Below are 21,662 nucleotides of genomic sequence, written 5' to 3' on the forward strand. Positions count from 1 at the left end.
ATCTTCAAGTTGACGGGAGAATTCTGTTAGCCGGTCGGTCTGCTCAGTCACGCTACCAGCGTACATAAAAGAAATAGAGTATCTTGGTTTGATTCGCACTTCTGATAACTATGTCATAGGACACTGAACGAATATCAAATTGATTTGTTTGCGCAAGCCAATATACTGTTCTTCTCTCTTCCGAGCTATTTGCCTACTTTTTTTAGCGCTTAAGGAGAGCTCACACTGGTTAGACGGGCAAAAATTCTTACTGACATGACCATTGACGGTATATCCAGCGAGAAGTTGTGCAGAGGTTAGCCTGAATGGCTGGTTTTTTGAGCGCGAGGAACGACAACACTCTTAAAAAAATGGAGTGACCCTCTCTCCTTTAAAGGAGAAACGGCGAGTCCCCAATGTTCGTCTTCAAATGGAGGAACTTTCCTCCCTTTTCAATGGAGAAACCGTCAAAATCAAGATGGCTGACGCCAAGCCAGTGAAGCGAGCAATAGATTTAGGCCTAGCGAGTGCATCGATTCTCGACTGATAAAGAGTATGCGACACTGGCAATCACAAAACACGGTCTCGCTGAGCTTAATATCGAACGATATGACAATAAAATCAAGCACACAAAGCTGTAGTGATGAAAACCTCGCGAAACGGAACGACGGAACTCGTACGTTTCGCTCGGCCAGCGAGACGGCGTTCACTTTAAAAGAGACGGATACTGCAAAGGGGCTCTTACTCGGAGACTGTACGTTAGGCTTGCTGTCTTTATTTGTCGATGCGTCACACGGTGTAGCGACGTTATCCATGCGTTTGTGCCTCCAAAATGTACATTCTGTAGCATCAAAACAATCCCGGCGCAGCAGAGCATAGTTTCGATAGATAGATGTTCAACTTCTAATAAGTAGGTGGAGCTGTGAGAGCGCCGCGGCCATGAAGTAGGTGGTAGCTGGCGCCATCTAGAGGGATTAACCAATACTAAAAAAAGTTGTTACTGACCGAGGCGGCGTACGTTGATACTGCACACGGCATTTCGGGGAGGTAGGCCCATTCCTGGATTACTCAAGGACACCGTAAAGTTGATACAGCTTTTATTAATACGCACACGTTCACTAGGCAGACACATAGTACACACAATGAATTCAATACATACACAATTCATTGGCATGTATAAAGCCGATAACACTACAGACGCACACGTACAGACGTTTACACATACCCCTCTATGAAGCGCTGGCCCTTATATAGTCACTGAATTACAGTGGATCATGGTGGCACAAGCGATGCGTCATTTTTCTTCGACTCTACGATTTCATGGCTGTGTCACAATATCATCATCGGCCTGTCTACGCCCACTGCAGGGCAAAGGCCTCTCCCATGTTCCGCCAATCAACCCGGTCCTGTGCTTTCTGCTGCCACGTAATACCTGCAAACTTCTTAATCACATCCACCCACCTAATTTTCTGTCTCCCCCTCACGCGTTTGCCATCTCTTGGAATCCAGTCAGTTACCCTTAATGACCACCGGTTATCCTGCCGACATGCTACGTGCCCGGCCCATATCCATTTCTTCTTCTTGATTTCAACTATGATGTCCTTAACCCCCGTTTGTTCCCTGACCCACTCTGCTCTCTTCCTGTCTCTTAAGGTTACACCTATCATTTTCCTTTCCATCGCTCGCTGCGTCGTCCTCAATTTAAGTTGAACCCTCTTTGTAAGTCTCCAGGTTTCTGCTCCGTAGGTAAGTACCGGTAAGATGCAGCTGTTATATACCTTCCTCTTGAGGGATAGTGGTAGATTACCAGTCATGATTTGATAATGCTTCCCGAATGAGCCCCAACCCATCCTTATTCTTCTAGTTATTTCACTCTCATGGTTCGGCTCCGCGGTTACTACCTGTCCTAAGTAGACGTACTCCTTTACAACTTCCAGTGTCTCGCCACCTATCGCAAAGCGATGTTCTCTGCCAAGATTGTTCCACATTACTTTAGTTTTATGCATATTAATTTTCAGACCTACTCTTCTACTTTCCGTATCCAGTTCAGTAATCATGAGCTGCAATTCGTCTCCCGCGTTACTCATCAATGCAATGTCGTCAGCGAATCGTAGGTTACTGAGATACTCTCCATTAACTCTTATCCCTAACTCTTCCCAATCTAGGGCCCTGAAAACCTCCTGTAAACAAGCGGTGAATAACATTGGAGAGATCGTGTCTCCCTGCCGTACGCCCTTTTTTATTAGGATTCTGTCGCTTTCTTTATGGAGGACTATAGTGGCTGTGGATCCGCTGTAGATTTCTTCCATTATGTTTATATAGGCTTCGTCGATGCCTTGATTCCGCAGTGCCTGCATGACTGCTGATGTCTCCACCGAATCAAATGCCTTCTCGTAATCTATGAAGGCTATGTATAGGGGTTGGTTGTATTCCGCGCATTTCTCTATCACCTGATTGATAGTATGAATATGGTCTATTGTTGAGAATCCTGTACGAAATCCTGCCTGGTCCCATGGTTGATTGAACTCTAATGTCGTGAATGTCGTGAACTCTAATGCTATGAAAGCCTCAAATGCAACAGACAAAATAGAGCTGGCGGAGCTTTCGAAGTTAATCAATAGGCGTAAAGTAGCCGACATAAGAAAGTATAATATGGAGAGAATTGAGCATGCTCTAAAGAACGGAAGAAGCCTCAAAGCTATGAAGACAAAACTGTGCATAGGCAAAAATCAGATGTATGCAATAAGGGACAAGGAAGGCAAGGTCACAAACAATATGGATAGAATAGTTGAGGTAGCGGAAGAGTTCTACAGGGATCTGTACAGCAGCCGATGCATTCAGGATGATAACGTAAGGAGGAGTAATAGCGCAGAGGAATATGACATCCCACCAGTATTGACAGGAGAAGTAAAGAAAGCCCTAAAGGGAATGCAAAGAGGCAAAGCAGCTGGTGAGGATCAGGTAACATCAGACCTGTTGAAAGACGGTGGAGAGATTATGTTAGAGAAACTGGCCACCCTGTATACGAAGTGCCTCTCGACGGGGAGGATACCAGAATCTTGGGAGAATGCCAACATCATCTTGATCCATAAGAAAGGGGACGTCAAGGACCTGAAAAATTACAGGCCCATAAGCTTACTGTCCGTTGTCTACAAGCTATTTACAAAAGTGTCACAATATACGCCGACATTATTAATTGTAGCTATGGCTTAGCCAAGCGCACCAGTTAATCTGAAGCCGCATAATAATGAACAATATAATTACAGAGTTGATTAAGTAAATGCGAAAACGACCATATTGAGAACCGTTAATGCCATTCCGACGACATTTTGAAGTAGCGCCATCTTCCGACAGCGGCCACAGATGAAATTTCTCTCTCTGATTTCTTTATTTTCAATAGTTACTGTGGGGGGGCGCAACATCGGCAACATAGTTCAGACTCTGTCGCCTTCGTCGCGTCGACTTTTTTGAGTGGTTTGGCGTTGACATCTGTTCACATTCTATTTATGCAATGACCACAAGTATGACGATGGGCCATGGATTCGTTCAACTGCTAGCCCTTCAATGACAATGCTTCTGATGCGGTACGGCCGTCTCATGTGTGTATACGTACGTTACAACGCGGGTCGTGCGAAGAAACAAGACAAGATGGCCTCGCACCGGACGGTGGTCTTTCGGGAGCGATGTCAGTGGCTCTTGGCGTCGCGGCAGCTCGATTACTTGAGTAGAGAAACTGGCGCTACACCGCGCGAATTACGAAAAAGAACGCTACCCACACTACGTGTTCTGTAATATTTCAGTACGCTGTACCTACATGCTGCCCTGCTACTGTTACGTCAGGTATATTCGCCTGGCGACTGAAATTGCGGTCATTGTGCGACAACTGTGTTGTTGTCGTTGTGGCGGTGGTTAGTCTTACGTTGGCTTTAGAATACTCTTTTCACAAAGGTGAGGGAGAGTGTTAGTGATTACCTACTGTGCACAGCTGTCATTAGAAGCTCATTTTGTGTTGAGTTTCGCACGCCAAAGCAAAATCCTGAGAACGAGAGATACATACTGCACGCGTGCATAAGTCCGTCCTAATTCTCAGTGATGGCATGCGTATTCCAAAACGCATGTGATTGAGAATTTTGGCTTAATTGACAGAAGTCATTGACTTATTTTTCAGATATGTGCAGTTATGATGCAGGGTAACGTTAAAATGCGGCCACGGCGGCCACATTTCAATGGGGGCGAAAGGCAAAGAACACCCATGTGCTTATGTTCGGGTGCACGTTAAAGAACCCCAGTTGGTAGAAATTAATCCGTAGTCCCAAACTACGGCGTGCCTCATAATCATACGGTGGTTTCGACACGTCAAACTCCAGCAATTATATGTTATCGTACTTTCACGCATGCGCTGTCCAGTGGTATCACGTTTGCTAAGATGTTGTAAAAATTAACTTTCATGCTTCTTTATATTGCTTGTTGTATTGATAAGTGCTATGAGTGCTATGTAAAACTAAAAACGCGTGCTCTTGCCAAGTACGTTAACGCCGAAAAAAATTGAATTATTGGTGCACAGTCTAAGGTATTCATTAAAACAAGACTGTTTTGTGAAGCGGGACTTACTGTGTTTATGACAAGCAGATCGTGCGCAAACGTATACAAACAACACGAGACACACGGAAGTATGCGGCGCATCGCGCACACGCCGAGCCTATAAAAAAAAGAAAAAAAAAACGCCATACACACGTTACTGAACATATAGAACAAAAACAATGAACGTCACTCGTGTGTTGCTGGCATCAATCCTAGGTACAAGTAATTGCACGCGACTGGCCGAGATTGCTAGCACTGGATAGTCTGGTCTGAGGCTGCCGAGTGAGCGCGAAAGGGCGGCCGCTCCCCGCAGCATGGAATCACGATGTAACTCGACGTGCGCATGCACGCGCGCACAATTGAGGAGAAACGTTTCTCCCTTGGCGCTTGCCGCAAGAGGGCGCGACGAGTAAATCGTCCTCAAAGGAGAAAGTCGCTGCTCCGAAGGAGGAACGGAGCCCGTTTCTCCATTCTCGCTTTTCTTTTTTTTTTTTTGATAGAGTGAAGGACACAAGATAGGCACACATGACACACGGGCGCTACTTACAACAATAAGTGTAATTCTTTGACGTACCGAACATAAGTACCTTCGGCAGCACACCTCCAAACACGTGTCATTATTGACAATCCTTCTTCTATTTATCATCGCTCATTATACCATCACCGATATATAGAAGACCAGAAGGTACAACAATACCATAATTTGTGCACTTCGGTTTGCTCGTCATGAAAAAAAATCGGAGGATCCAATACTTTTGTGTGTAGTTTACTGCGAGCAACATCATATGGCCCCGCTAATAGGCATGTAAACATAAATTAAAAAGAGATGGCAAAGCCTTCACTAATTCGCGCAAGGCTTGAAGCAGTGTAACTGGACGATTCTGAAGTCCAATCTGGTTGCTTCTATGTTGTTGCTAGGCTTTAGCTAGGTTATTCACGACACGGAAGTGCAAACTCCAGAACCTAGCATTCGCACGTCTCATAAATCTACGGGCACTTCGTCGTTGGCGTAGGGCTTCCATCGTTTTGGGCTCTTCTCGCAGCCGCCGCTGCCTTTCCCGTTCCCTCGTATGGCAGCTTTGCCCTAGTCGCGTAAAGCCTGAAGGAAGAGCGCAGCTGGGGTGGCCTTCATTGAAGTAAGACTGAAAGTCGAGCTAGTTGGTACATATTCATTTTGAGAAGCTTTTAGCGCAAACTAGGACAGGGACAGAGAGGGAGGGAACATTGGCCTTCATTGTTTCTCATTGGTTGTTTTTTCTTTCTTCTCTTTCTTTCTCTTTCTTTTTGTTTCCTGTACCATTTATTTATTTATTTATTTATTTATTTATTTATTTATTTATTTATTTATTTATTCACAATACCTTACAGGCTGCTTATCGGAGCATTGTGTAAGGGGGGCGATATATGGTTAAATATAACATGCGATAAATACAGAAAAAGATGAAATCTAAACTACATAATTCTGAAAGGTGCGCTGAGATATTGCGATGTAATCGAGTGCCAGAAAAGCAAGAGTTCCACCCAGTTAGAAAAAAATAAATAAGGGAGGAGCATGCGTGAAGCGGGAAAAAAATGCGAGCTTAATTAACATTGACGGTCTTATTTAATTAAAACTGACGAAGCAAATTTTGGCAACGTTTACAATACTACAATTTGATATAATACAGCGTTACACAATATTAAAAAAAGGGTACGAGGTAACCCTCTTGAATGAAATAAATGAGAAAGAACTATGTAAGCATGAAATGTTCGAGTAGGCGGTCGTGGAAGGCTTTGCGATTAGTGATAGAAGTGATATCGCCAGGGAGATCGTTCTAAAGTTTAACGGCATGTGGCAGTGCAGAACAACTAAAAGCCCTTGTCTTGCCAATGAGGCGCTCGAAAGTGCCCTGATTATGGAGTTGCCTAGACATGCGCAGTGGGGTTTTCAAAGGGAGGGAATGTGGCCTGGTGTTAATATATCCGTGAAGCAGACACTGTCTCCTTGTATTTCTTTCTGTCTATTTCTTTCTCTTTGTCGCTCTTTTTGTCTTTATCTCTCTTTCTTCCCTTTCGTTCTCTCTGCTTTTGCCTCTCTCTTTCTTTCTCTTTATTTCTCACGTGATATTTCTATTTTTGTTCTCTATATTTCTCTTTCTGTGTTTCTCTTTCTATGTTTCTTTTTCTCTCTCTGTATATCTTTCTGTGTCTTTACATCATTTTGTGTCTTTATTCCCACTGTTTCTTTGTATTTTCTCTCTCCTTTTCTACAGCTTCCTCTCTGTCTCTCTTAAACCAGTGGTGAGTAGTGGGAATTGCCCACTTTATGTGGCACATACCGGTGATGATAGCCATTTCTTGGGCTAACTGTTACCTTCTTCATTTTAAGTATATCAGTGCTGAGTAGTGGGATTTGGCCAATTTTTGTGGCCCATACCCGTACATGATGATGATATTTTTATGGTAGGCCGCACACGTTCGGCTAGCTTAAACAGCTTAGCTGTTAAAAAGGAGGCAATTCGACCACTGAGATAGCGCGTCCTCATGCCATAAAGAAAGAAGCGAGGTGAGGGTACAACATAACTGTGAGCTGTGCTAGAAGTTTGGAGAATCAGGTAATTAGGATAATTAGTGAAGCTCGTGGCAGGAAGGCCCTGTTCGCGCTTTTGAAGCGAGCGTTCGTTCGAAGCAAGTTCAGAGGGTAGGAATCTTTCGGTGCGGGGAACACAAATTGTCCTGGTATGCAGTTCACATCGGTAGTCTTTGTTTTCCTATGTTCCCTATATCGTCGTTCCTTCCATGAAATGTTTGTAACATATGGTGACATGTATGATGCACGAAATAAGAGTTCTTCGTTTGTTCACACGAAGCAATTAGTATTGGAATGCGTAGGAGAGAATACAAGTCGAAGGAAGTTAGCGCGACATCATTAGCATTTGCTAGGTCGCGTAATTTATTTAAAAAAAACCTTCTTGTCGTATGACAAGACAGGAACATCCAACAGCTGGTATAGTATAAATAGACATGTGTTATTGATATTTTAGACATCCCAGTGTGAGTGCAGATTTATCAGAAACATTAAAGAATGTCAAACGTACGTGTGTTACCTGTTCATTAGTATGTCCTCTGTTTATGCTACCTACCTCATCAATTATTTATGACGCATCCAAAAGCGCTGATCCTAGCAGCAGAAAGAATAACAGCAGTGCATGCTAAAGAGAAAATTAATCATGTGATCGTGCTGCATGTGCAGCCAATGAGCTCCACAAAAGGCGCGCTGTATTGGAAATGGCTTTTTAAACAAGTTAAGGCACACAAAAGTGGAAGTAGACGCAGCATTGATTCGCTACATAAGGTATGCACAGCGCAGAATGCGCAGTGAATTCATGGAGAAGGCTTAACAATCACTGATTGTGCTCGCATTCTGCAGTATACGGCTCCGAAAGATCGACTGTGATAGTTTGTAACGCGCGCCGCCACAGAATTATCTGCGGCCTCAATTCCCGTTTCCGAGGTTCTATTTTACTTGATCAATATAGCGTTACCTCACTGTGTAATGTAACAAACTAGTTTATGTAACACTGAACCACACTGTCATTCTTAAAAAGAGTAATTTTATTGTATCGCATGTGTTCAAGCCCATACGGCAGATCTCGAACGCTTCCTTGAAAGCTTGCAAAAATATGTGTAGACCACTCGAGAATTTCGTACTTTATGAGATAGTGGAAATATTAGGGGCGATGTGCAGGAATATTATGGCTTACTAGAGGTTCAATCGCCACACGATTTCATGCAGTTTAAATGCGGTGTGTGAAAACCTTGCAAAGTAGTTTCTTCGCTCTATTAGGAGACTAGAAAATTTAATTTTCTGATTAAGAAAATTAGACGGAATGTTAAGGCAGGTATTTTTATTGAGCGTACGTTTTCAATGTCCAGTGCGTTTTGCCAGGCTGCGCATCATTCTGTACATATCACGTTTTTTTAGTTTATTAGTTTCACATACATACATGGAAGGCATTGGCTTCACTAGAACGAGCTATCCCGTTAGCTTGTTGGGACGGTTCGACTTCCTATTTCCTATTAAATGCATGGGAAGATTGCCCGAAAAAGAATACAGTCTAACAACGCAAACAAAGTCTACAAGGAATACAAGCTAAGAAGGATAACAAAGCAAACCATATGCGACATTTATATTTTGTTCAAGGAGGGAGCTTTTTGTAACTTCTAAGTGACTTCTGAGAAATGCTCAATCTGTAAACGTTGGTAATAGTGTTTGTGGCAAATTAAATACTTGCAAGGTTTTCAAACGCGTAAAGTGCGGTTAGGCGCAATGTAGCTAGAAGTCCTGGAAAAAGCTGTCTCGTGTTCCTGGACAAAATAGAGCAGCTGGAAGGAATGATTGAACCCACGTATTTGCTACACATTTATGTCGTATCCTACGTTAGTAACTAGGTTCAACTTCGGCGGCGAGATAGCCAAGGCACTTTTGTTTATATTAATATGGCATGCGCGCAAAGCTGTTGACAAAGTGCACAGGAAGTTCAATGTGGGTGGTTAATTTGGTGCCTGTGAATCAAATTGTGTTCAAAAGCTTCCGAACCTTATGAGTCCATTTTACGAGGAGTAGCAAATTTGGCACGCATTTGGTGCGTAACTACAAAAGCGAGATAGATATTATTTAGATAAGGTATGTAGAACGATATACAATATTATTTGCAAAAGTAAGTGACTTGTCATCAAAGGCACCTGCCCTAAATATCCCATTATCATGGAATCTTAATCGTTATGGTAAACTTACGGTCCGTTTTACAAATTAGGGAACGATACATTCCAACATTGGTCCGTTAGAAGAACTAAGAAAATGTTATGAGTGTACGCGCCCCAAGTTGAGGTGTTCGGGTTTATTAAGACCTCTCGCACAACTTACCGTACTCAAGTCATGTGAAACGGCAGAGTAAATTCTCGATTATTACCAAATTTCACCCGTTATTTCCTGCGGCTACGGGTTACATCTATATCAATCTTACCACCAATGGCGTAAGCATTTTCGAGCAGTCTACGTGAAGTCAAATGCGTGTGGACTCAATACAGCTCATACATTATGTTTGACAGCCATGTGTGCGATCCTTGACGATTACTTGTTTCCGAGAGGTTGTGCTGCTCGACGCGACCACACCATTCGTGCTCTGGCGACTTTGAGGAACGAGGCGGATTTGTCAGCTCGTGTATTTTTTGTCTCTTATTTCTGGTTATTTCTGTCCGAATTTCCGTCAATTCTTTGTGTTTTTTTGTTTACTATTCTCTGTCCTCTTTCTTTACTCTAACTTTCTTGCATCGATCTGTTCATTCCTTCCGGAAGAGGCGTTGTGAGCCTGCTGCTCCCTATTTCTTCTGTGTTTCTGCGTTTACGTGCACGCATATAATTTGATAAATCACTATGTTGCCGTTATGAATAATTAATTAATTAATTAATTAATTAATTAATTAATTCGTTCATTCATTCGTTTGTAAAAATGCGGGGGAACGGATGCTGAAATCTTGTTATACGTTACATTAGGGAGAAGGCTAACTCTACGTACAATGGGCCTGTTTATTTCATGAGGTGCATACGCAAGTGCGATAATGGGGATAAGAGCTCCGACCTCTCAACTCACCAGCAGGGCTCCATAGAAATTAAAACATAGCAAAAGGTGTCACGCGCTAGCCACTCCAAAGTAATTATCTTGCGTTCTGATTTTACTATTTGCAAGCAAAAATGATTAAACATCGCGGGTCTATATTATGAAATACGTCCTCGCTTGTTTCTATGCATTTATAGAGGATGTAAGGAACGCACAATCAGAGTCCCCTCAGTATCGTTTGTGATAGTGGACTACCGAAGGTGTTCCCGTATACACTCAATGATTCGCACAGAAATTCTATTCTGTTCCTCTATTTATTCCTGCTGAAGCAGAAGCAATTGAAGTGGTGGTAATAGTTTTGATAAAATCACACATCATCCGTACAGCAGAAGACTTCGGTAGAGTGTAAGAAAAGTGTAAGAAAAGTAATATTCACTAAAGCAATTCTAGCCTATCATGTTGCGGAGTCACAATTCACACGCAAATTATCACAACCTATCACACTTATAAAAAAAAATTGCATTCGGCAACGTATAGTGTGCTTTGTTCTATTTCCGTATGTGATTCTGGAGGACATTCGACACAATCAAAAGTATCGCGGAACTTCAGGTAACAAAAACAAACAAAAACTCAAAGTAGTTCCTACGCGAAGTCGAGATGAAAGATAATGTTTTATAGGCCTCCTTTGAGTCAATTGAAGCAAAATTGACAGATACAAAACTTTTTCAGGAAAATACAAAAACCTTTCCTATACGGCCTATCAGGTTGTTGCCTGCTGGTGCATGTTTGTCAAGGCCTTACAAAACTCCCACAAATATTTTTCGCTCTCATTCAGTTTTTGACTCTCTCAATCCCATTTTGTAAGAACTGCGTGGCTCACAAGAACAATTGGAAACGATATTCTCAGAAGCTGGATGCAGGTATCAGCGAAAGAAGTACAAGGTTCTTGAAGCGAACGTCAATCAGGCACGAAACAGAGACAAAATGTTTGCCCCTGTAAACGTAATCCACTTTGATGCGACGTAAAGTGAGAAATCGAATTTCGCTACCCTTTGGGTGACGGGTTCTTTTGCGAGATGCCGAAACGAATGGTGGAAAGCGCCCGAACGTTTCCTGTTCTTTCTTTCCCGCTTTATGATCTTGACTCAGTGGGATGTGATGACAGCGAGTCGAGCAACTACTCGCGATGCGCCGGAGGTGCCGCAACGGGGGGCTGCTGAAAATAAGTAAAAAAAAAAAAAACGTGTGCGCCCTTCAGCCCTAAGCTGAAAGCTCCGGTGCACGCGATATTTGCCAAGTACACACACGTCCTTCCGCTGTCGAAGTTATGACAGATCCAATTAATTTGGAGTTTTCCAGTTTGCCAATATCGGCGATCCCGAGCCTGAGGGATATAAGCGGCATTACTCTTGGAAATTCGGCGTCCTTTGTACTCCTGCTTAGTGCAGCAACGAGCGAGACGTTTCAAGAAGATCAAATGCTTTGCTGAAAGAGATCAGTGAAAAAGCACCTCCCCTGGGAAGCGGGGAGGTGCTCTAAAGCTGATCAGTGTTGGCAGAGTGATAAAAACACTGAGACTTTCCCTATAAGACCTACATATTACTTGAGACCTCCGTGAGCACATAGGCAGGAATAGTGGCAAAGGGCCTCCTCGTTTTCGATGTTGTTTAAGCGTGAAAATCAAGTTGTTATCGACAATGTGCTGTCTAATTTAGTGAGCATGCCAGTTCTTTTAACAAAGCGAGCATTAGTATATCATCAGGATTGTCAGGGTGGAGCATTATTACCAGCATAGGGGTGGTCGGTCAATATTTCAGTTTATAATTTCTCAATTTTTATTTCACCCTTTTTATTAAAAGGACAAAGGCTGCCGCAGAAACTAAAACACGTGGAAGCAACTGAGTGTTCTGTGGAAAAAAAGGAGCAGAATGTATGGTTAGCTCTTGCATACTGAACTTTTAATCACGGACTCAATAGCACCGATGATGCGCAGAAAAAGGGTAGCTTGAAGCGGTGCGATTTCAATTCCACGTTTACGCATGCAATTGGTAAAATTTTGTTCATATCGACTCTCAATAGCCGTAAAAAATAATGCTTAAAAAATAATGGTTTGACAACATACGCTGACAACATCTGTCGTCAGCGTATAAACACTGAAGCATTTTCTACCGCAGTTTCATGAGAACTTTTTTATGTATTGAATAGTGAAAATCGTTAAGGTACACTACTGAACTATGTTTTGAGTTCATGGTGAAAAAATAATGCCAACATTTTCTTCGGAATGACTCTACTTGACATAAAACGGGGGTTCTTGTACCTCCTGCGTTTTCTCGAATATCTCGCTCAATCTGCGCTCAGTAGTGAATAACCTTAGTGTTCGCGCGCCCCTAACATAGCCTTCACCCGTAATATTCAACACTGTGTAAACCCGATACATTCCAGTGGGTCCAATGCCTGCTGCGTTTGCTGCGTACTTAAAAAGCTTACCGAGAAAAGAAAAATCAGCAGATCCCACGCCTTGTGGGAATTGGTTTCATGCGAAGCAGTCACTCAGTAATTCTAAGATACATCTTTTTTTTGCTTTGAGCCAAGCGTTACGAGCTGGATTGACGTGTTTTTGTTAATGGAGGAGTTGTGTGAATATTATCAACTTACCAGGCATGCCGACTACACTGACGTTTAAATTTTAACCTTAGGTCTGACGTAATATGGGCACTCACGTTAGAGCGCGGATGTCTATGTTATCAAAACGATGTACACGAAACGGCGCGATGATGTGATAATATACGTAAGTTTCGTCAGCGTATTCCTCCACGGTCGAGCAATGCTTCAATGTAGCTTGCCGAATCACAGGATCACAAATGCAATGCTTATTAGACTGCTATAAAAGGGAACCAGCACTGGAACCACAAGTGACCTTAACCCGACATGACGCCGGTATCATAAGATTACGTACGTAGTGTTTATTGTTTTGTTGTACATTTAGATAGCTTGCACTGCAACTAGATTTGTCGTCGCACTGACATTACGACTACATATTGCCACGTGCGCTTCTTTTTGTCATTTTTTGCAACTAGTCCGTTGCTCGCGTAGCCGCCGCCTTGCGCAAGCCGCGCCCTAATGTATGGGAACCTTCCACATTACCTTCGAATCTTCTTATGGGATTGAGCAGGCAAACGCGAACAGTTTAGATTACTCTCGAACTAACGCGGCCACCAGCGCTAAGGCTCGAATATTCGATGCCGCATCTATAAAATGCCGGCGTGCCTTGCTGTGGTTCAATTTTTCGACAGCCGACGCCATGTTCGCCGCTATCAGTGTATACAGTGTCCATTGCTGTATTTTGACTTTGTTTCCCGGCCATGAGTTCGGCCAAATAAACAATTCCATGTTGGACACGCCGACTGCTGCGTTCGTCAACGTCACAACCCCGTGACAATATTGTCTTTTTACAAAGCAGTTTCTAGACCTGGCGTGGCTCTGCGTTACAATACCTGACTGCCACGCAGAATGCTTGGATCCGATTCCAGCTGCGATCCTAAATTTTATTGTTTGCATTCGTCGGGTCAACGCTGCCGGAGTCAATTTTTCTTAAGGATCTCGCGATTAAATTACTCATGTCTGTTCTCGCCGTTCCTGGGTAAATAGAAACTGTAAATCTCGTGTGGCGCAAACCCGTATACCACGGCCAGTAGCATAGGGGTATGTACCACACGTGCCCGGAGGAAAAGATTTGAGGACGTACGCGACAGGATTTTCACGTTATTCATGTCATGGCAAGAGATTCATATTCGTCAAATTCTGTTACTCTCGCATGCTACTTGTGGTCTACACAAGTGGCATGGGACTCAAGTAGGCGGTTACGAGAGCACCCAGGCTTAGGCGGCTAGATTAGATAGATAGATAGATAGATAGATAGATAGATAGATAGATAGATAGATAGATAGATAGATAGATAGATAGATAGATAGATAGATAGATAGATAGATAGATAGATAGATAGATAGATAGATAGATAGATAGATATAAGCGCTTGAAGGGCCTTGGGTTCGCTAAGAAATGCTTCGCGAAATAAATTGGATAGATAATGACCAGATTAGTAAACCTATAGCTTTCGCGTTCGCTATGCTCATTCAAACTCTTAACACGGTTATACACGATAATCCACAGCTGGTTTGTTCAATAAAAACTAGATAGCGCCACCGCATAGTGGCCGTCCTCCTGCCGTGGCCTTTGGCAGCGCTGCTCAATAAGTCTCCACCCGCCTCGCGTTGTCTGCTCGGCGTCCCCGTAGCATATGCGCGCCCGCGAGCAAAAGCGAGCAGATGGCAGCCTCGGAAAAATCGACATGGCCGCACCAGTCGGTGTAGTTTACTTCCACCTCGAATTTGTCAAGTTGTTGTCCTACGCTGTGCGGCCCGTGAGTTTGAAACCTACGCATTTATTTGCTTTATATTTAAGTCCTGAAGCTTAGAGGGCAATATATTCGTCGGTATTTTGCAGTGATTCCACACATCGCTTAACAGGCATGGCTAAATAAACACAGCTGATCTCACTAATAAAAGAAAATTATACCTGATGTTTTTTCTCCAGGGCGAGCCGGCACAAAGCGATAGCCGATTTCACCATTTATTTATTGCTGCCAAGTCGGCTCGCAGAACTGGATTGGGCCTCTGCCTTACGAAGTTCAATGTTTTTACCACAACTACGGGCTGTCCAGAGAACCCATGATGCGGCGGTGAGGCTAGGCCTTCCCGTCCCCACGTGGGAGCGGCCCGCGGCGTTGCTCTAACAGTAGCGTTTCTCAGGACCCAAACAAAGTTCTATGTCTGTCTGTCTTTCTGTATTAAGGCGGTGGGCAAATAGCAAGCGTGAGTTCGGATCGCAGCGGGCTGTCACGTCTGCATGGGTGCTGCCATGTTGGCTTGTAGCCCCAGCTACTGGCGGTTCTTATTACAACAGTTAAAGGCATACGCCATAAATGGGAAGTAGATTAAACATATCACTTATCGCTGTGGCCTGGTACGCACCAGAACAGCGCAAAGGTCTCAACATTATCACCTTTGAGATGATTACATGTAGAACTTTAGACGGTTTCAAGACTGCGATAGTAGCGGCACGTGTTGTACCCCAAGAAACTTCCGGCTCTTCATTTATCACTCTCTAACACTGAAGCGAAAAACGTGTTTTTAAGTTATGTCAGAGTAAGGAAAGACCCTTTTTCCGCCTTCAGATAAAAGGAAGGCGCATAAGTTAAGCGCCAACTCTTATGATGTTGGGTAGAGATTAGAAGGATCTTTATTTGAAATATTTGGCTAGGCACAGGGTGAGGAGTGCTGAAAATCTGCGGGCTACCCGCCAAGGCTTTTGTTCCCCGCCAATGACGTCAGTGCACGAAACCGGAAGCCCTCCAGGGTCTGTGTTTGCAAACAGAGAAACCGTCTATATTTTACCATGCAAGCATGTGACTTGCTTACACCCTTCTGCAACCGGATTGTGTGGTACGCCCACGGCCGCTTTGCTGGCCTATGGCGTTGGCTAGAGCAACTGGCTGGGGGAAGGCCAGTTAGGATCACGCGCGATCAAACGTGGCAGCGCCCGTGCGCCGCGGCGGTAAATAGTCCATGCCACCTCTACATGTGAAGTAAAGAAAAGAATACATCGACTGCAATAAGTGCCCGAAGTGGATCATATTTTGCACTTGAAGGCTTCAATAAACTTCTGTGTGCTCTCGTGCGATATTTCCATCGTCTTCTTTTACGCGTCATAAGCACTAATCCACCTCGTATTGTAGGCTACGTAAAACTGTCGACCAGCGGTTGGATAAATCACCGAAGACTTTGTGAGAACTGCGAAACGAAGGAGTCAAGCACAACTTTCCAAATATTGCGCGGCATTGTAGAATCAGAACTGATGGCTAGAAAGAAGCGAAGATGATGGAGCTACGGTCTCTTGGAAACGGGACACTTCAAATAGCTATGGTAATGTTCCTTCGATCGCAATCTTAAGCCGAGTAATCGTTTTCCACCCGAGGTGCGGAACTGACGACGCGGGCATGACCACGTGCCCCGCATTCGAAGTGGCTTCATCGCAGTTGCTATCATTGCTCTCCTTATTAGTTTTTTTTTTGTCTACGGCGCGTCTGCTGTTGAATTTGTATTACCGTTAGTTCATGTTTCTATGTATTGAATTTTTGGACTGTTCTTTTTTCTCGAACCACTTGAATCGGCAAAAGTCAAGGGGCCTGGAAGGAAGTTTTTTCGTGCAAGCTGTTCGTTTTTCCTGGGAAAAACAGCGAGAAGAAATGAGGAGTGGAGGGGCTGGTTTACGGCGATCTAAATGCCGACGGCGGCGTGGCGGTAGATTGAAGCAAGCAAGCATTGCTCTGTACAAGAGTTTTCGTTTTCTCTTTCTTATAGAATATCGCTGCTTTGTTCTGGTCTTCCCGATACATCATTTTCTCATCACACTATGCTCTATTTGCAAACAAAACTCGGTGCCCTTGCAGCAGTGCGTGCGGAGCCTTATTCATCAAGCTTCAGGTTAGTGACTGCACATTGCCATTGGTCCTCTGCCGATGTTAACAATTGAACAGAACGTTCCTTTAAAAAAATGTTGTAGCTCAAAACACTGAAAGGTGAAAGAGATGAGAAAAATGCGAAGTTTAATGGAAATATGTATCTCGATCTTGCCATTCTTCACTTGGGAAGCTGTCAGGGAAGACCAAAACGAAAAAAAAATAAAATAGCTTGAATTGACCAAAATGTCTGTGCGGCTTGCCAACCTGAAATACTCGCCGATCTCTAATGGAGGTCTATCAATGTGGAATGTTCTTTTTTTAGAAAAAAAGGAACAGTAAAATCGTCTTGGAAAGCTTACGATTCCCGCTGCCGTGAACGTTAGCGCCGTAAACAGATGTCCATGCAAAGGTTTCCACAGATGCACACTGCCATTCTTGCTTCATGTTGCTTTGTGTGTGTGTGTGTGTGTGTGTGTGTGTGTGTGTGTGTGTGTGTGTGTGTGTGTGTGTGTGTGTGTGTGTGTGTGTGTGTGTGTGTGTGTGTGTGTGTGTGTGTGTGTGTGTGTGTGTGTGTGTGTGTGTGTGTGTGATGAAAGCGTTTGATTCGTGTAAAGGGGTCGTGAACCACTTTTGCAAGTGAACAGCGAATGACCTCATTATCGGTGATTATTGCCGCAAAATTTCTACATACCGTCAGGAACGAGCGGGTTTAGAGGGATTTCTCGCACGCTTTAAGCGCTTTCTCTTTTCTCTCGTCCCAACGAGCGCGCTGGAAGCTACACAGCCAGAGATGGCACGGGAAAAAAAATTTAAGTCAGCGCGTTTAATGACTTTAAGCGTGCGACGAACCACGATCGCTCTTTCCCTTTGTGAGTTCTGTACTAGCTAGAGTAGCTAATATGTGGTGTTAGCAGACTCTGGAGCGCATCGCCAGCACGTGGCGTGCCCTATGGAAAAAGGCGCACCTTATCCAAACGCCGCTCATCATATACGCCGGCTATCGCCGATAGCATGCTATCTCTTGTTTGACTTTAAACAGCAGGCGCCGGCAGCTCCGAAGACGGTGAGCGCCGGCCTCTGTATGAAAAGAGGGCGCCTGGGGAACTGTAAAGCCTCTTTGCATGACCGCTTAATGTCCCCTTGCCGCGCACGAGTGAAATATTTGGCTGAACTTTAGCCCCCCCCCCCCCCCCAAAAAAAAAAAAAATTGTTGTTGTCATATTCGTCTGGCATGTAATTTTTGCCTAGATATAATGAATATCGCTGCAAATTGAATAAAAAGAAAACATTTTGCAGGCTTGTGGTATTGCAAAACTGTCCCGTACAACATAAAGTGACGGAGACGCACTAGAACAAACGAAAAATCCGGCAGACTCCCAACTACGCAATTGAAGAAAAACTAACTGAATGAATCGAAGGATCCGGTTTTTTTATAGTAACAAACGCGTATCAGTCCCAGAAATAATGAACATTGCTATGACTTCAGCAAGTTTTGGCTTCCTATGGTTGTGCACTGTGTGAAACTATTTTATATTGCGCGAAATTCTTTGTCTTACTTAGTGAGCTCAGACGATTAGTTAACCTCAACGGCGAGGCCGAAATGAAGGCTCGTTCACACTGGGACACTCGGCGACCAGAGCGATTCCGAAACCCTTTCGGCGGTGGTGGGATCTTCCACAACAGCGCCTTTCCGCTTCGTCGCTCCCGGACCGATTTGTGCGGCAGCTACCGCCGGATTTTTCGTCGGCGGAGTCGAATGGCCACTGCTTTTCGCCGTCCTTCAATGTTTTCTCCAGTGCTGATATATATATATATATATATATATATATATATATATATATATATATATACACCTTCAACAACGTTGAACAATGTTCAGCGGGCTGGAGGGGCGTCGAAAACAATTTGCGGGATCCATACAACGCACACGTTAAAACGGAAACTCAGGGGTTGACTCCGTGCCCGTAAAAATGTTCTCCGGCAGGATACACGCTCTCTTATTCCACCGTGCGTCTGCTCTCTCCCCCATCACCTTACCAGGGCGGAGGAAGTCGTGCTTAGGAGGCTTCGGGCAGGGGTGGCCCTTACACCGGCTGTTTTCTCAACATGGAACTGGTCGCATTTACCAGTTGGTGCTACATGCCCGTGCTGTTCTTTTCCGGTGATGCAAGCAGATGCATACCACCTTATATGGACATGCCAAGGATTACAGTCGCAACGCTCCCCTCATCTCCTGCCAGCTGGTCTTCGCTACAGTGACACCAACAGTTATGGCCGATGGATACATGACAACACATTCCACAAGACACTTCTTCACTTCATGCACAACACCGGCCTAACGGCGCACATTTAACACAAATATACACAACAATTATTATGCCTTAAGGGCAAGTCTATGTCGCAAATAAAAAAAACACGGAAACTCAGAAGGGAAACTGTCGTGATACGTTTAATAAAATGCCATGCAAGTGATTATGTGCTGTGCCGTGTGTTTCCCTGGCAAAATTACATGCCTAGCACAAGGTATATGTAAACTAGTCGCGAAACTTTCACAGAAGCCCATGTGTCAAGTAGTTCACGGCTAGCTGCCACTGTCACCATCTACGTATCGCGGGAGCAACTAGCAGCAAAGAAAAAACAAAAATAAAAAAAAACTAAATAAAATATGTCGTTGCAACAGGATACGCCAGCGACGTCTCGAATTGGCACTACATGGCGCGAAATTGATTTTTTTTTTCAATTGCCGACATTTTACATGATTTTGATAAATAGACGATCCTATTGAGTCTTTACGGCTCGCCAACTGCGTGTGCGAGAGAATAGGAATTTCAACAAGAAAGACTGGAGAAGCAAGCTTGTTTTTAGCCAAATAGTGTACTCGCAATATACACCAAATATTTTGCAGGTGAAGAGGTCATGACACAACACCTCACGAGCGCAACAGCAGAATAGTTCAAAAACTCACGTTGCCCAATCGAGGAAAACCGCTGGAGCGAGACAGCAGCCTTAAATGAATCACTTTGGCAACCGTACAGTACCGCGTTTCTTCGCTTAGCGAGAGCACACCGGCCGTGCCCCAGCGAAATCAGTCTGCAGTCACAGGAACGGTTATCTACAGATTCTGTGAGCTATTTCAGCTTTTCTGAAGGGTAACGTCAGCAAACAACACATAAGAAAACGAATACCCTACGGAAAATCCGTACGAAACCACGCGCAAAATTTTGCGATGCCTCGTTGACCCGACAATGCGCCCAAGTAAACTCGAGCCCACATAGCAAACTGCTGGCGTACGCCCCCCCCCCCCCCCCCCCCCCCAAACACACACACTTATGCCGCTTGGTCAAAATTATGAGGTAAGAAAATTCGAAAAAAATTTATATTGAATTTTTGGTTTTCATTATTTGTGCCCTCCACACCCAGTCGCGCTTCGATCGTGGGGCACGGGTTGATGTCTGTGGCAATAGGTTTTCGATCACTTTGCGTTCCAAGTTTCGCTACCGATAATGTTTGACCTTGCCTTAGCAGTCTCCAACCACGGGACCCACGCCACTGCTCATTACACTGTATATGGGATAGGCCAATTTTTATGTGACGCTGATGAGAGCGTTCGCTCGTCGCTGGGCCCATACTGGAGACAGCGGAAGACTGAGGGTGCCTTACTGGTAACAAGCTGGGGAAGCAGACGAGCCAAACCAGGAACCGCCAAGTAAGTAGGCATAGTAAATTCCTTTTTGTAACATTATTTTGTTCCTAATAGTCTATATTTCCTGGACCCATCATATTGGGGTAATAATTCAATCTTACTGCGAATTTTGCGCAGAGCAGAGCCGACAGCTGGATAAGGTGTTAAGTACGAGTACTTTCGATACGGTTATATATAAGCCCATTCGAGAGCTGCCTGCTTGCGAGTTATTTGGTAAGACGAATGCGTCCCGTGACAGCGTCAGTACAATCCGCAAGGGCTAGGAAATAGAACTTCGCACATATATCTCGTTAGAGGTGCGTTTGCATTAGGCGTACTTGGCAGACAGATGGTGCTATGTTTACTTCTTTTTCGGGGCACTGTAACAGCTCTGTTTTTCACTACTGCAAAAATAAAAGATATTAAAATAAACAGACTCACCATCACAGTCTGTGATGTAATATCAGCGCAGGCTCTTAGCTTCTCGTTCATTACGGGCGTATTCTAGATTGGAAGCCAGTGATTCATCAGAAAAGGGACATCTCGCTTTCGCAGACTTTCTTGACAAATCGAATGGCTCTGCAAAGCTTGTTTACTCAGAAAAAAAAAACGGTGTTTTTTTAGTACTAGACATGAATAGTCATGTTTGTCACGTATACTAGTTTGTATTACTGATACACACATGGTGCTATAATTACTGCGCCTGCCCCGATAAGAATGTCCACCCAGATCGGTAGAATCTTTAGAATCTTTATTCACCGCGACTTTCTGCTTGATGATATCGCGCAGCATGCGTTGAGCCGTGTATCACCTCAGAGTAACATTCATGAGCTGCCCTAAAATGTATGGTGCAGCCTAAGAATATAGCGCGAAAAATAATGATAAAAAAACCTGGCGCGTCGTTAGAAGTCTGGTCAACGTATAATGCGACCGAGCTCAAATTAAAAGGCAAAGCACTAGCAAAAAAAAAAGGAAGAAAAAAAGAAGCCGCTATGTCGCAAGGAAAAACGGCGGCCTGTTTTCCAATTGGCTGCTGACGCAACACGCCTGTTCGGGTTGTATATGCGCCGTAGTTGCCTCAGGTTGCTTTTGAAAGAGCAGCGTTCGTTCGTTCATCGCTTTGTTATGGTTATCGCCGACTTTGTTGCTTTCGGGCGCACTTAAAGAGTGCGATAAGAAGCCCATCGCGAATTCCGATCACAAACGTGACGAGTTTGCTCATTGCCAAGGTGAACAAAACAAACAGGTTTTCGCGAGCCGGCTATCCTCCGATGTTTTCTTCGTCGGTAACTAAAACGAA

Source organism: Rhipicephalus sanguineus, chromosome 3 (assembly GCF_013339695.2).
Source record: "Rhipicephalus sanguineus isolate Rsan-2018 chromosome 3, BIME_Rsan_1.4, whole genome shotgun sequence".
NCBI lineage: Eukaryota > Metazoa > Arthropoda > Arachnida > Ixodida > Ixodidae > Rhipicephalus > Rhipicephalus sanguineus.